Genomic DNA, 12,584 nt, shown 5'->3' on the forward strand with positions numbered 1-12,584 from the left:
CCGTGGGGTGGTAAATTTGCAGTGTAGAAATCTCGGCTTAGGCTCAATACCGGGCTCTGGACCCCACAAGGTTGGGAGGGAGTTTTGCAAGCAAAAAAGGTAAAATGGTAGGGGAGTATTACCATGGACTCGATGGCATTTCTCCATTGGTCTGTCTGCTTTGGGGCAGGGACAGTAACACGTCCTGCTGCATCCGTTATTTCAAAGGGTGGTTTAGGATTTTCATTCTCACACACGGTGCACAAAGCAGGACTCAGCCCTCGGTGTAAACTAAATGAGCCGCTCACAGATTCTGGCAGCCACAATGAGCCATTTGGTGTGAGAGCCCAGACCTGCCCCTGTCCCAGAGGAGGGGGTCGTCTGCGAGGAGCTTAGAACACTCATCTACCAGCTCCTAACTCCCAAACTTTCAGTAACTCTGTTATCAGTGCCTGTGAGTGTAATTTAAACCATAAAAACAGCCACCCTGGGCTAGATCAAAGGTCCCTCTAGCTCCATATTTTGTCCTCTGACAGTAGCCAATACCAGGTGCCCCAACAGCCAGGCACCACTGGGAGTCGAACTCAGGATCTCCTGTTTACAAAACAGATGCTTTAACCAGCTAAGCCATGATGCCTGCCTATGACTGAGATATCATGTCTGCCGACACCTGACTCCTTGCCACACAACGCTCCCTCAGTCGGCAGCTTTTGGCTGGTGCACACACTGCAATGCCACGTCTGGTGACAAAACTTCCCTGTTTTGGTGACAAAATAAAACCACCTCAACGAGAGGCCTAGAGCTTTGTGCAGCAAACTTAAAGTGACAAATTGTCAGTGTAAATGCTGCTGGTCATTATATCACCATAACTGGCCTCCACCAGTATCCCACAATGCCTGCCATGAACTCACCTGCCTTGCATTCCTGCTACAGAGGCTGGGCCCCTCCCCTTTCAGAGCTCCAGAAAGTTCTGACAGCTGAGCCACTATCTACACCGGGATTAGGTTAATATAACTGCATTGTCAGCCTAAGTGATGTAATTACACCCACCTAATTGTGTAGTGTAGACCTGTCCAAAGAATCACACACACACCTTGGGAGCAAAACTTCACCTACTCCTCTGCTTTACAGAATCCAAACACGAACAACACTTGTCAGGGCCCAGTGGGGATTGGCAGAGATTCAGGTGTGGGCAGACACAATGCTTTAAGTAACAACAAGCATCATGGCTTAGGGTATGTCTACACTACGGGATAATTCCGAATTTACATGAACCGGTTTTGTAAAACAGATTGTATAAAGTCGATTGCACGCGGCCACACAACGCACAGTAATTTGGTGGTGTGCGTCCATGGTCCGAGGCTAGCGTCAAGTGTTGCACTGTGGGTAGGTATCTCGAAGCTATCCCATAGTTCCTGCAGTCTCCCCCGCCCCTTGGAATTCTGGGTTGAGATCCCAGTGCCTGATGGGGCAAAAATCATTGTCGCGGGTGGTTCTGGTTACAGCCTCACCCGTCCCTCCGTGAAAGCAGCAGACAACCGTTTCACGCCTTTTTTCCTGGGTGAACTGTGCAGACGCCATAGCACAGCAAGCATGGACCCTGCTCAGCTCAATACCGCAATCGTGGACATCTAAAACACCTCGCGCATTCTCATGCAGTCTATGGTGAACCAGGACCTGCAAAGCCAGGCGAGGAGGAGGCGGCTACGGCAGCGCGGCGATGACAGTGATGAGGACATGGACACAGAATTCTCTCAAACCGCGGGCCCCTGCGCTTTGGAGATCCTGATGGTAATGGGGCAGGTTCTAGCCATTGAACGTGGATTTTGGGCCCGGGAAACAAGCACAGACTGGTGGGACCGCATTGTGTTGCAGGTGTGGGATGATTCGCAGTGGCTGTGAAACTTTCGCATGCATAAGGGCACTTTCATGGAACTTTGTGACTTGCTTTCCCCTGCCCTGAAACGCCATAATACCAAGATGAGAGCAGCCCTCACAGTGGAGAAGCGAGTGGCGATAGCCCTCTGGAAGCTTGCAACGCCAGACAGCTACCGGTCAGTCGGGAATCAATTTGGAGTGGGCAAATCTACTGTGGGGGCTGCTGTGATGCAAGTAGCCAAAGCAATCATTAAGCTGCTGCTACAAAAGGTAGTGACTCTGGGAAACGTGCAGGCCATAGTGGATGGCTTTGCTGCAATGGGATTCCCTAACTGTGGGGGGGCGATAGATGGAACCCATATCCCTATCTTGGCACCGGAGCGCCAGGGCACCCAGTACGTAAACCGGAAGGGGTACTTTTCCATGGTGCTGCAAGCACTGGTGGATCACAAGGGACGTTTCACCAACATCCACGTGGGATGGCCAGGGAGGGTTCATGATGCGCGCGTCTTCAGAAGCACTACTCCGTTTAAACGGCTGCAGCAAGGGAATTACTTCCCAGACCAGAAAATAACAGTTGGGGATGTTGAAATGCCTGTCGTTATCCTGGGGGACCCAGCCTACCCCTTGATGCCATGGCTCATGAAGCCATACACAGGCAGCCTGGACGGTGGTCATTAGCTGTTCAACTACAGGCTGAGCAAGTGCAGAATGGTGGTAGAATGTGCCTTTGGCCGTTTAAAGGCGCGCTGGCGCACATTACTGACTCGCTCAGACCTCAGCCAAACCAATGTCCCCTATGTTATTGCTGCTTGCTGTGTTCTTCACAATCTCTGTGAGAGTAAGGGGGAGACCTTTATGGCGGGGTGGGAGGCTGAGGCAAATCACCTGGCTGCTGATTACGCGCAGCCAGACACCAGGGAGATTAGAAGAGCACACCAGGAAGCGGTGCGCATCAGAGAAGCTTTGAAAAGGAGCTTCATCACTGGCCAGGGTAGGGTGTGACTGTTGTGTTTGTTGATGAACACCCACCCCCCTTGATTGAGTCATTCCCTGTAAGCAACCCACCCTCCCCCTTCAATTACAGCTTGATTATGGAAATAAAGTCACTCTCGTTTAAAAATCATGTATTCTTTATTAATTCATTATAAAAAGAGGGAGAGAACTGAGAAGGTAGCCCGGGTGTGGTTTGGGAGGAGGAGGATGTTTGTCCATCGTTGTCGATGAAGACCTCAACAACTCATTCGTTTGATGACCGGGCTCTGTGCGTCCGAAGATGACTGATCAGTCCGATTCGGGCATGGAACGTCCTGTCACACGTCGGGCAGACATGTGATGACACTGTCGATGATGTGCGGGCAGCTCTGGACTTGCGCAGCTCACACTTTCTTTCAGCCTCAGCGGTACGCCTCGCCTCAGAGGTATTACTGCCTGTGTGAATGAGGCTGCGCCATGCTGGACGGTTCAGTGCCAGGGTTTCCCATGTGGCGGTGTTGATCTCGAGGGACTTCAGAGAGGTCTTCAGCGTGTCCTTGAACCGCTTCTTTTGTCCTCCATGGGAGCGCTTTCCCTGGGCGAGTTCTCCGTAGAAGAGCTGTTTAGGAATGCACTCGTCTGACATTCTCACGACATGTCCAGCCCATCTGGTCTGGGCTCTCATCAGCAGTGTGTGAACTGACGGCAGACTGGCTCTGGTAAGGACTTCAGTATCGGGCACTTTGTCCTGCCATCTGATTTTTAGAAGCTTTCGCAGACAGGAAGTGTGGAAGTGATTGAGCCGTCGTGCATGACTCCGATAGACAGTCCACGTCTCGCAGGCGTACAGCAGAGTTGGAAGCACCACTGCTCAGTAGACCTTCAGCCTCGTTGGTAGGCTGATCCCTCGACGTTCCCAGACGTTGGAGCGCAATCGGCCAAATGCAGAGCTGGCTTTAGCAATTCTGCACTTTACTTCTTCATCGATTGACACTGCTCGAGAAAGGGTACTGCCCAGGTACGTGAAGTGGTCCACTGCCTGAAGTCTCTGTCCATTTACAGTGATGGACGGTTCTGAGTACAGAGTGTGGGGAGCTGGCTGGTACATGACCTCAGTCTTCTTGATGTTAATGGTGAGGCCGAAGCTGTTGCATGTAGATGAAAATTTGTCCATACTGGCTTTCATTTCTGGCTCTGTACTAGCATTCAGAGCACAATCATCGGCAAAGAGAAAGTCTCGAAGTACAGTTTCCTTCACCTTGGTGATGGCACGCAGTCGCCTCAGATTGAATAGTTTCCCATCGGTTCTGTACTTCAGGCCTACTCCTTCAGTGCAGTGTTGAAAGGCATCAGTCAGAGTGGCAGAGAATATCATGCTAACCAAAGTGGGTGCTAAAACACACCCTTGCTTGATGCCGTTGGTGACTGGGAAGGCCTCAGATGTTTCACCGTCATCCAGGACACGAGCCATCATACCGTGATGAAATTGACGTACCATTCGTAAGAATCGGTCTGGACAGCCGAATTTCGACATGATCCTCCACAGGCCCTGGCGACTGACAGAGTCGAACGCTTTCGTGAGGTCCACAAAAGTTGTGTAGAGTTCACGGTTCTGCTCTTGACATTTCTCCTGTAGCTGACGCGCAGCGAAGAAAATGTCAATAGTCCCACGCCCCTTGCGGAAGCCGCACTGTGATTCTGGCAGTAAGCCCTGCTCCAGGTGAGTGATCAGTCGGTTCAACAAAACCCGTGCAAGAACTTTCCCCGCTGTAGAGAGCAGTGAGATTCCATGGTGATTGTCGCATACCTGGCGATTGCCCTTCCTCTTATAGAGGTGCACGATGGACGCTTCTCTAAATTCCTGTGGAATGGATCCCTGCTTCCAGAAGGACTGAAACAGCTCAGTGAGTTTCTGTAGCAGCACTGGTCCACCGACTTTGTACACCTCCGCTGGTATGGCATCTGACCCTGGGGATTTGCCACTTGACAGTTGGTTGATGGCTTTCTTCACTTCGTCCGCTTCTGGTGAAGCATCCATGGAGTCATTGACTGCAACCTGGGGCATCTTGTCGATGGCCTCATCATTGATGACTTAGGGGCAGTTGAGAACTGCTTCAAAATGTTCAGCCCATCTCTGGAGAATCTGCGTCTTCTCTGCAAGGAGCACAGTGCCATCAGAGTTCAGGAGGGGAAAGCTCCCAGAAGCCTGTGGACCATAGAGCGTGTTGAGGGCTTCATAGAACTGCTTATAGTCGTTCCTGTCCGCGTACGCCTGTATTTCATCTGCTTTGGCGCTCAGCCACAAGTCCTGCATTTTGCGCAGTCGGTTCTGTACTTTTCTGCAAGCGTTGATAAAGGCGGTCTTCTTTGCCGCTGAGGATGGGTCGTTCTGATATGCACGATGCAGACGGTGCTTCTCAGCAAGCAAGGACTGGATTTCTGCATCATTTTCATCAAACCAGTCTTGCCGCCTGCGTGTGGAGGGCCCCAATACCTTCGATGCAGCTGTATGGACAGTGTTGCGGAATCGCTCCCAGTCTCTCTCAGCGTCATTCTCAATACGAAGATCAGCAAGCTCATTCTCTAGGTCTTCTGCTAGATTTTCAGTGATGCGGCTGTTCTTCAGCTTCGACACGTTGATCCTTTTGAGAGCCTTACAGCCTTGTGGTCGTCTCTTCGGCATGATACGGAGCCTCATTTTAGATACTATGAGCCTGTGATCTGTCCAGCAGTCAGCGCCGCACATAGCTTTTGTAACCCTGACATCTTGTCTGTCCCTTCTCCTGATGATGACATAGTCAATCAGATGCCAGTGCTTGGAATGGGGATGCATCCACGAAGTCCTGTTACAGGTAGGGAGGCGGAAGACCGTATTGGTGATCAGAAGTTCATGTGCTGCACAAGTTTCCAGCAGTAACAGACCATTGCTGTTACACTTTCCCACTCCATTTTTCCCGATGACTCCTTCCCAGGCTGTGGCATCGCATCCGACTCTTGCGTTAAAATCGCCAAGCAGGATCAGCTTGTCTGTGCGGTGAACTGATGATAGCAGAGCATCTAGTTCTTCGTAGAATTTATCCTTCACATCCTCTGGGTTGGTCATTGTGGGAGCGTATGCGCTGATCAAAGTAGCTTGTTTTCCTTTTTGAAGCGGAAGCTGCATTGTCATGAGACGATCATTCACACCCTTGGGGGAACTGGCAAGTTTCCGAACAAGATGATTCTTGATGGCGAAGCCAACTCCAGATTCGCGACGCTCATCACTGCTGCGGCCACTCCAAAAGAACGTATAGCCTCCGCCTGACTCGGACAGCTGTCCTTCATTAGCAAGGCGAGTTTCGCTAAGGGCTGCAATGTCAATGTTGTAGCGTGCGAGCTCTCTGATGACAAATGCTGTTCTTCCCTCCGGTCTGTCTGCCGTGATGTTGTCCAGTAGCGTGCGCACATTCCATGTGCCAGTGGTGATCGGTGTCACTCTAAGTTTTGTATTTGTTCGACCGCTTTTATGGGATCCCCGCCAGCCGCGGTATGCTGGCCAGGGTAAGGTGAAGCAGGCAATGTTTAGGGCACCTTTTCTAGCCCCTCCTCGTTCTACGGAGGTGAGCAGTGCAATCCTGAATAGGGCTGCTCAGTCGCTCAAGAAGATGCCGAGCTCCACCGCTGCTTCGGTCAGTGAGGAACGACCATTATACTTGAGCCGCCTGTGTGCAGGTCCGCGGCTACAGCTCCCAGTGTATCCACACCTGCTGCTTCGTCCCTCGCCCATCGCCACAGGACTTGATATGATGTAATATGATATGATGTCGAGACTTGCGCGTGAATTGGATTAAAGTGAGGGAGAGTTGCGCGACGTCAACCTCACTCTCTCTTCCCAGTTCCTATCTGTATCCAGTGGCAGGACAAGAGTCGAGACGGCTGGAGATAGGGCAGGACGCAGTGGATGACCAGGATGCCTACGTGTCTTGTCAGGCTCTTGAGCGTTCCACAACGCTTGCTGTCACCGCCTTCCTGACCGTTGAGCCAGGTTTCCTCGGTCAGCCGGATCCAGCCTTCGCATGCAATGGGTAGACAGGCCCTAACTCACCAAGGGTCTTGGACTCATCGGCTACCCTCACCTGGTTTAGCCCGCCAGTCGAGACGGTTTCCGGGGTGTGGCCGCTGTCGCATGCTGACAGCTACTTGGAGCCACAGGTGAGAGCTGGGTGTCAAGTGGGGACCAAAGTGGATGAGCTACTCCTAGGAGTACGACTGCTCCCCTATCAGAGGTACTACCCCTCCCTGACAACCCCATACACGCCAGGGAGGAGGATAGGAGGGATGGAAAAGCCCACTAAAAAAATTTCACAGTAATGACAGCCTTCTGGTTGGGCTGTCCACGGGGGTGGAGTGGGCGGGTGCACGGAGCCTCCCCCCACGCATTCTTACACGTCTGGTGGGTGAGGAGGATGTGGAACATGGTGAGGGGTGAGGGGGGGTTATTCAGGGGCTGCAGCGGCACTCTGTGATCCTGCTGCCGTTCCTGAAGCTCCACCAGACGCCGGAGCATGTCAGTTTGATCACGCAGCAGCCCCAGCGTTGCATCCCGCCACCGCTGATCTTCCTGCCGCCACCTCTGATCTTCCTGCCGATCTTCCTGCCGCCACCTCTCATCTCGGGTGTTCCTCCTGTCCTCACGTTCATCCCTCCTGTCCTCATGTTCACTGGCCTCTTTCCTGTAATTTGATACCACCTCCTTCCACTTATTCAGATGAGCTCTTTCCTTGCGGGTAACTTCCATAATATCCGAGAACATCTCATCTCGCATCTTCTTTTTCCTCCGCCTTAGCTGAGCTAGCCTTTGGGATGGAGTAGGGAGGCTTGAAAAATTAGCAGCTGCATAAGGGAGGGAAAAAAGGGAGAGAAGTATTTTAAAAGATACATTTTACAGAACAATGGTTATACTCTTTCACAGTGAACAGCACTATTCACCTTACATAGCCCATGTGATTTCACTACAAGGTTATAGTCCAATGTCCATATTCAGGGTGACTCCAGTTAGTGACTCGGGATCTCAATCCTTATGGCTTAAGGTTCCCCCCTCTTGAAACCCAAAGCAGATCTGAGATGAAGCAGGATCATGTCCCAGACTTCTTATATATTTCCAGCAGCCTTTCAGCCAACAACAGGCTTAACTTCTTCTCCCAAACATCCTGGCAATTAGCACAGGGTAATTTACCCATTAAACAGTTCAGATCCAGGTTAGCACAACCTTCAAAGAGACACAGAGACAATAATACTATTTCACTCACGTATCATCATAAATGTTAATATTCCTTTCTTTGATCTTTGAATTAAAACTACAGCAATAGACAAGACTTGTTTGCTGACATCACAAGACCTGAGCAAACATCTCCCCTTCTACCTCTAACAATGCCGACTTGCATTTCAAAGCTCTGTTCATTTACAGATCTCCCTAACCAGTCCTTAAGGTTCACCCATGGGTCAGGTCAGTCTGTGAGGTGAGTTAATTAACTCTTTCTGGCCCTGTCACCTTTCAATGAAATATTATATTACACTCATAACGTCACAGGAGGTCAGGAATGGGATGGCAGGGGCTGCGGGTCGGGAGTGAGGAACATCAGCAGAGCTGGAGGGAGAGCAGGGGGCTGCAGGTTGGGAGTGAGGGGCACCAGCAGAACTGTGAGTCTGGAGGTCAGGACTGGGATGGCAGGGGCTGCGGGTCGGGAGTGAGGGGCACCAGCAGAACTGTGAGTCTGGAGGTCAGGACTGGGAAGGCAGGGGCTGCGGGTCGGGAGTGAGGTGCACCGTCAGAGCCGGAGGGAGCGCAGGGGGCTGCGGGTCGGGAGTGAGGGGCACCAGCAGAGCTGTGAATCTGGAGGTCAGGACTGGGATAGCAGGGGCTGCGGGTCGGGAGTGAGGGGCACCGTCAGAGCAGGGTCCTGGTGGGGCAGTCAGAAAGGATCAGGGGTTGGATGGGGCGGTGGGAGGCAGTCAGGGGCAGGGGTTCCAGGGGCAGTCAGGGGACAGAGAGAAGGGGTGGTTGGATGGGGCAGGGGTCCTGGGGGGCCATCAGGAATGAGAGGAGGGGTTGGATGGGGCGGCGGAGGGTACTCAGGGTACAGGGAAGGGGGGTGGATGGGACAGGGGTCCCTGGGGTGGGGGGGCATCAAGGAACGTGGGGGGTTGGTTGGGGCAGGAGTCCTGGGGTGGGGGCATGATCCCTCCTGGGGTGAGGAGGGAACCGGTTGTTATGATTTTGGCAGCTCATCACTGCATATGTCCCCAGATGGAAAAAAAAGTGCCAGGAGAAGCAGGCAGTCGTAACCAGCTCTGTTATTACACAGGGAAGAACAAAAGGGTCAAATGGGGCCTGGAACCCTTAACAAGAATCCACCCCACCAAGTACCAACACTTGTCGCTACCTGCTGCCAGCTCCACTGAGAATGTTTTGGGGTCACTCCTTGGCTGTATCAACCTAGGGGGTCTCGGAAAATCCTAGCAAACAGGTGCTCCAGTGGCACAATTGGTTAGCGCACAGTACTTATAGGGCAGTGCTGAGAGGAGCTACGCTGAGGTTGTGAGTTCAAGCCTCATCTGGAGCACTGGTTTACCAGAAGCTGGGGATAGAGCAGTTGATGATTCCCTCTGGGGTACCTGGCACTGGCCACTGTCGGTAGACAGGATACTGGGCTAGATGGACCCTTGGTCTGACCCAGTAGGGCCGTTGTTAGTCATGCCCCCTGCACCAGGCAGACTAGAAAGGACCATTGTTGTGGGTACATCCCTACTCTGTATCCTAGCACCAGACCAATGGGGCTCTTGCAATCATCTGTCTTTAATGCAGCAAAACAATGGTTCTTCTTTGACTGCTTGCTCATGTCCATTCCACATTAGATGTGTGTGCTCGCCACATGCACCACTGCTCAGCAGTATCTGTAGGGGAGCAGCTCTGGCGCCCTCTGGAGAGGTGTCCGTATGGCACGGTATAAGGGGCACTGCCGGCTTCCCCCATCCTCAGTTCCTTCTTGCCGCCAGTGACGGTGCACGGCATGTCCGCTGCTCTTGCTAGCGTTGCTTTGGCTTCGTTGGTACGAACCAGAGTTCTTGTAAAGTTAGCGTACGTGAACAGGCGAGGAGGCGCGCGCTCACCAGCTCTCTGCCAAGAGACTCTCCCTCTCTGGGATTTTTGCATTGGCCATGGCATCCATCTGGAAGCTGGTCACCTCCCCAGCATCAGGAACACCCTAGAAGATCACCTCAGCCAGGACTTCTCCTCTCACCACGAGTGGTCGCTCCACCTGGAGGTGGCCTGCATGATCTTCCAGAGATGGGGAACTCCCCACATAGATCTGTTTGCCACCAGGCAAAACAGAAAGTGCCATTGGTTGTGCTCCCGGCAGGGCCTGAGCAAGGACGCCCTCTCCGATGCCTTCGTCCCCAAGCCGAGGGTCTGATGTACCCGTTCCCTCAGATCTTCTTGTCAGCCAGGTCCTAGTAAAGATCAAGAGGGACAAAGCACCGGTTATCGTGATCACCCGGGTGGCCTCGCCAGCACTGGTTCCGCACACTCATGAACATGGTGGTGGCCTCTCCCTGGCCCCCTTCCCTACCGTCTGGACCTGCTATCACAGGATCACGGTCGGCTCCTACACCCCAGCCTCAAGTCTTTACACCTCTCGGCATGAGGGCTGCGTGGCTGAACCCAGAGGCACGTACCTGCTCAGAGGAAGTCCAGCAGGTCCTCCTGGGAAGTAGGGAGCCATCCATGATACTATCTTACCTGGCCAACTGGACAAAGTTTTCCCCCTGGGCATCGGAGCGCAGCATTTCTCCCTCACGTTCTTCAGTGCAGTCCATCTTCTACTACTTACTGCAGCTCAGGACCCAGGGTCTGGCGCATTCTTCCATCAGAGTGCACCTTGCGGCCATCTCCGCGTTCCACCAGCCGATCCAAGGTCAGACGGTCTTTTCTCACAACATGACTGTCAGGTTCCTGAGGGGCCTCGAGAGGCTTTACCCGCAGGGATGGGCCCCTGTCCTGCAATGGTCCTCTCCAGGCTCACCAGCCCACCTTGTGAGCCGCTGGGCTCCTGCTCCTTTTCCTGCTTGTCCTGGAAGGTCGCCTTCCTCGTGGCGGTGACGTCGGGAAGACGAGTCTCAGAGATTAAGGCTTTGACCTCGGAACCACCTTACACGGTGTTTTATAAGGACAAGATCCAGCTGCGGCCTTCCTGCCAAAGGTGGAATCTTCCTTCCACATGAGCCAGGACATGTTCCTGCCTCTGTTCTGTCCCAAGCCGCACAAGACTGCTGAGGAGAGGCATCTGCACGTGCTGGACATCTGGAGGGCCTTGGCTTTTTACTTGGAGCGTACCAAGCCCTTCTGTACATTGACCCAGCTCTTCATCGCTATGGCGGAGCGGAGGAAGGGCCTTCTGGTTTCTTTGCCAAGGATTTCCAACTCGATCACCTCTTGCATAAAGACCTGTTATGAGCTAGCAAAGGTCCCGCCACCACCAATCGTCAGGGCCCATTCGACTAGAACACAGGCGTCTTCGGCGGCCTTCCTGGCGCACATCCCAATCCAGGACATCCGTCGAGCCGCGACATGGTCCTCGGTCCACACGTTCACGTTTCATTAGGCTCAGCAGGCCAGAGACCACGCTGGGTTTGGCAGAGCTGTACTACAATCTGCACAGCCGAGAACTCCTACCCGCCTCCGCGGGATCTGCTGGGAGTCACCGAATGTTGAACGGACGTGAGCAAGCACCCGAAGAAGAAAAGACGGTTACCTGATCTGTAACTGGTGTTTTCGAGATGGGTTGCTCATGTCCATTTCATGACGCACCCGCCTTCCCCACTGTGGGAGTTTCCGGCAAGAAGAAACTGAGGGTAGAGGGAGCCGGCGGCACCCCATATACTGTGCCATACGGGCCCCACTCCAGAGTGCGCCAGAGCTGCTCCCCTATGGATACTGCTGAGGGAAAAACTTCCAGCACTGGTGCATGTGGTGAGCACACACACCTAATGTGGAATGGACACGAGCAACACATCTCGAAGAACAGCAGTTACGGAAGGGAACCGTCTTTGGGGGGAGGTTGCAATTCTACTCACTCCCCTCCCCTTGCCTGATGTGCTGTGAACAGGGCTGGAAAGGGCTGGAAATATGGCTCCCAGCCTACTCAGCAGCTTTCCTCTCTGGCCTTGGCTGCAGATTTCACAGCTGACAATAACTTCTTGCTACAACTGACTCCAGTTAGCCCTGCAGAGCCACGACCGCTGAAAGCTGGGATTTATTTGTGAACGGTGCCTAAGGGAATTAGACACCCAAGTCCCATGGAAACTGGGTGCCTGAACCCCTTTGCAAATCCTAGATGTTGTCTAGTCTGGATCCTGAAGTGTGACCTCAGCTCAAACCTGGCCCTGGGCAGGCCAGAGCAATGACTGCAGCCGGTGGCATCTTCCATGGTGCTGAGGCCTGAACCAGGAAAGGGCCCAGCTTGGCTTTCACTCGCAGACTGAATTGGCAATTAGAAAAACGTCCTCCTCTGCCGTTTGAAATGCTCCAAACTGGTTATAAATAAGGGAGGCGCTATGAGCTCAGAGCCCGTTAGCCGAACGTGCCAGGCGCTGACCTGCAACCGGCTGGTGTCCAACGCTGCGGCCCGTCGATTCCAGTGTTCGGGGAACAGTCTAGGCCGCAATGGGCGTAACCCTGGGGCTCTGACTAAAATCAGAGATGCCGACAGGAG

General features: G+C 53.1%; 1 non-coding gene across 1 annotated transcript; it reads right to left on the bottom strand.

Moving 5' to 3' along the window:
- Positions 1-542: 542 nt before the first annotated feature.
- On the bottom strand, positions 543-616 carry TRNAT-UGU. Its single transcript has one exon. It is a non-coding gene; the product is annotated as a tRNA-Thr (tRNA).
- Positions 617-12,584: the final 11,968 nt, after the last annotated feature.

Source organism: Mauremys mutica, unplaced genomic scaffold (genome assembly GCF_020497125.1).
Source record: "Mauremys mutica isolate MM-2020 ecotype Southern unplaced genomic scaffold, ASM2049712v1 Super-Scaffold_100120, whole genome shotgun sequence".
In the NCBI taxonomy this organism is placed as follows: Eukaryota; Metazoa; Chordata; order Testudines; family Geoemydidae; genus Mauremys; species Mauremys mutica.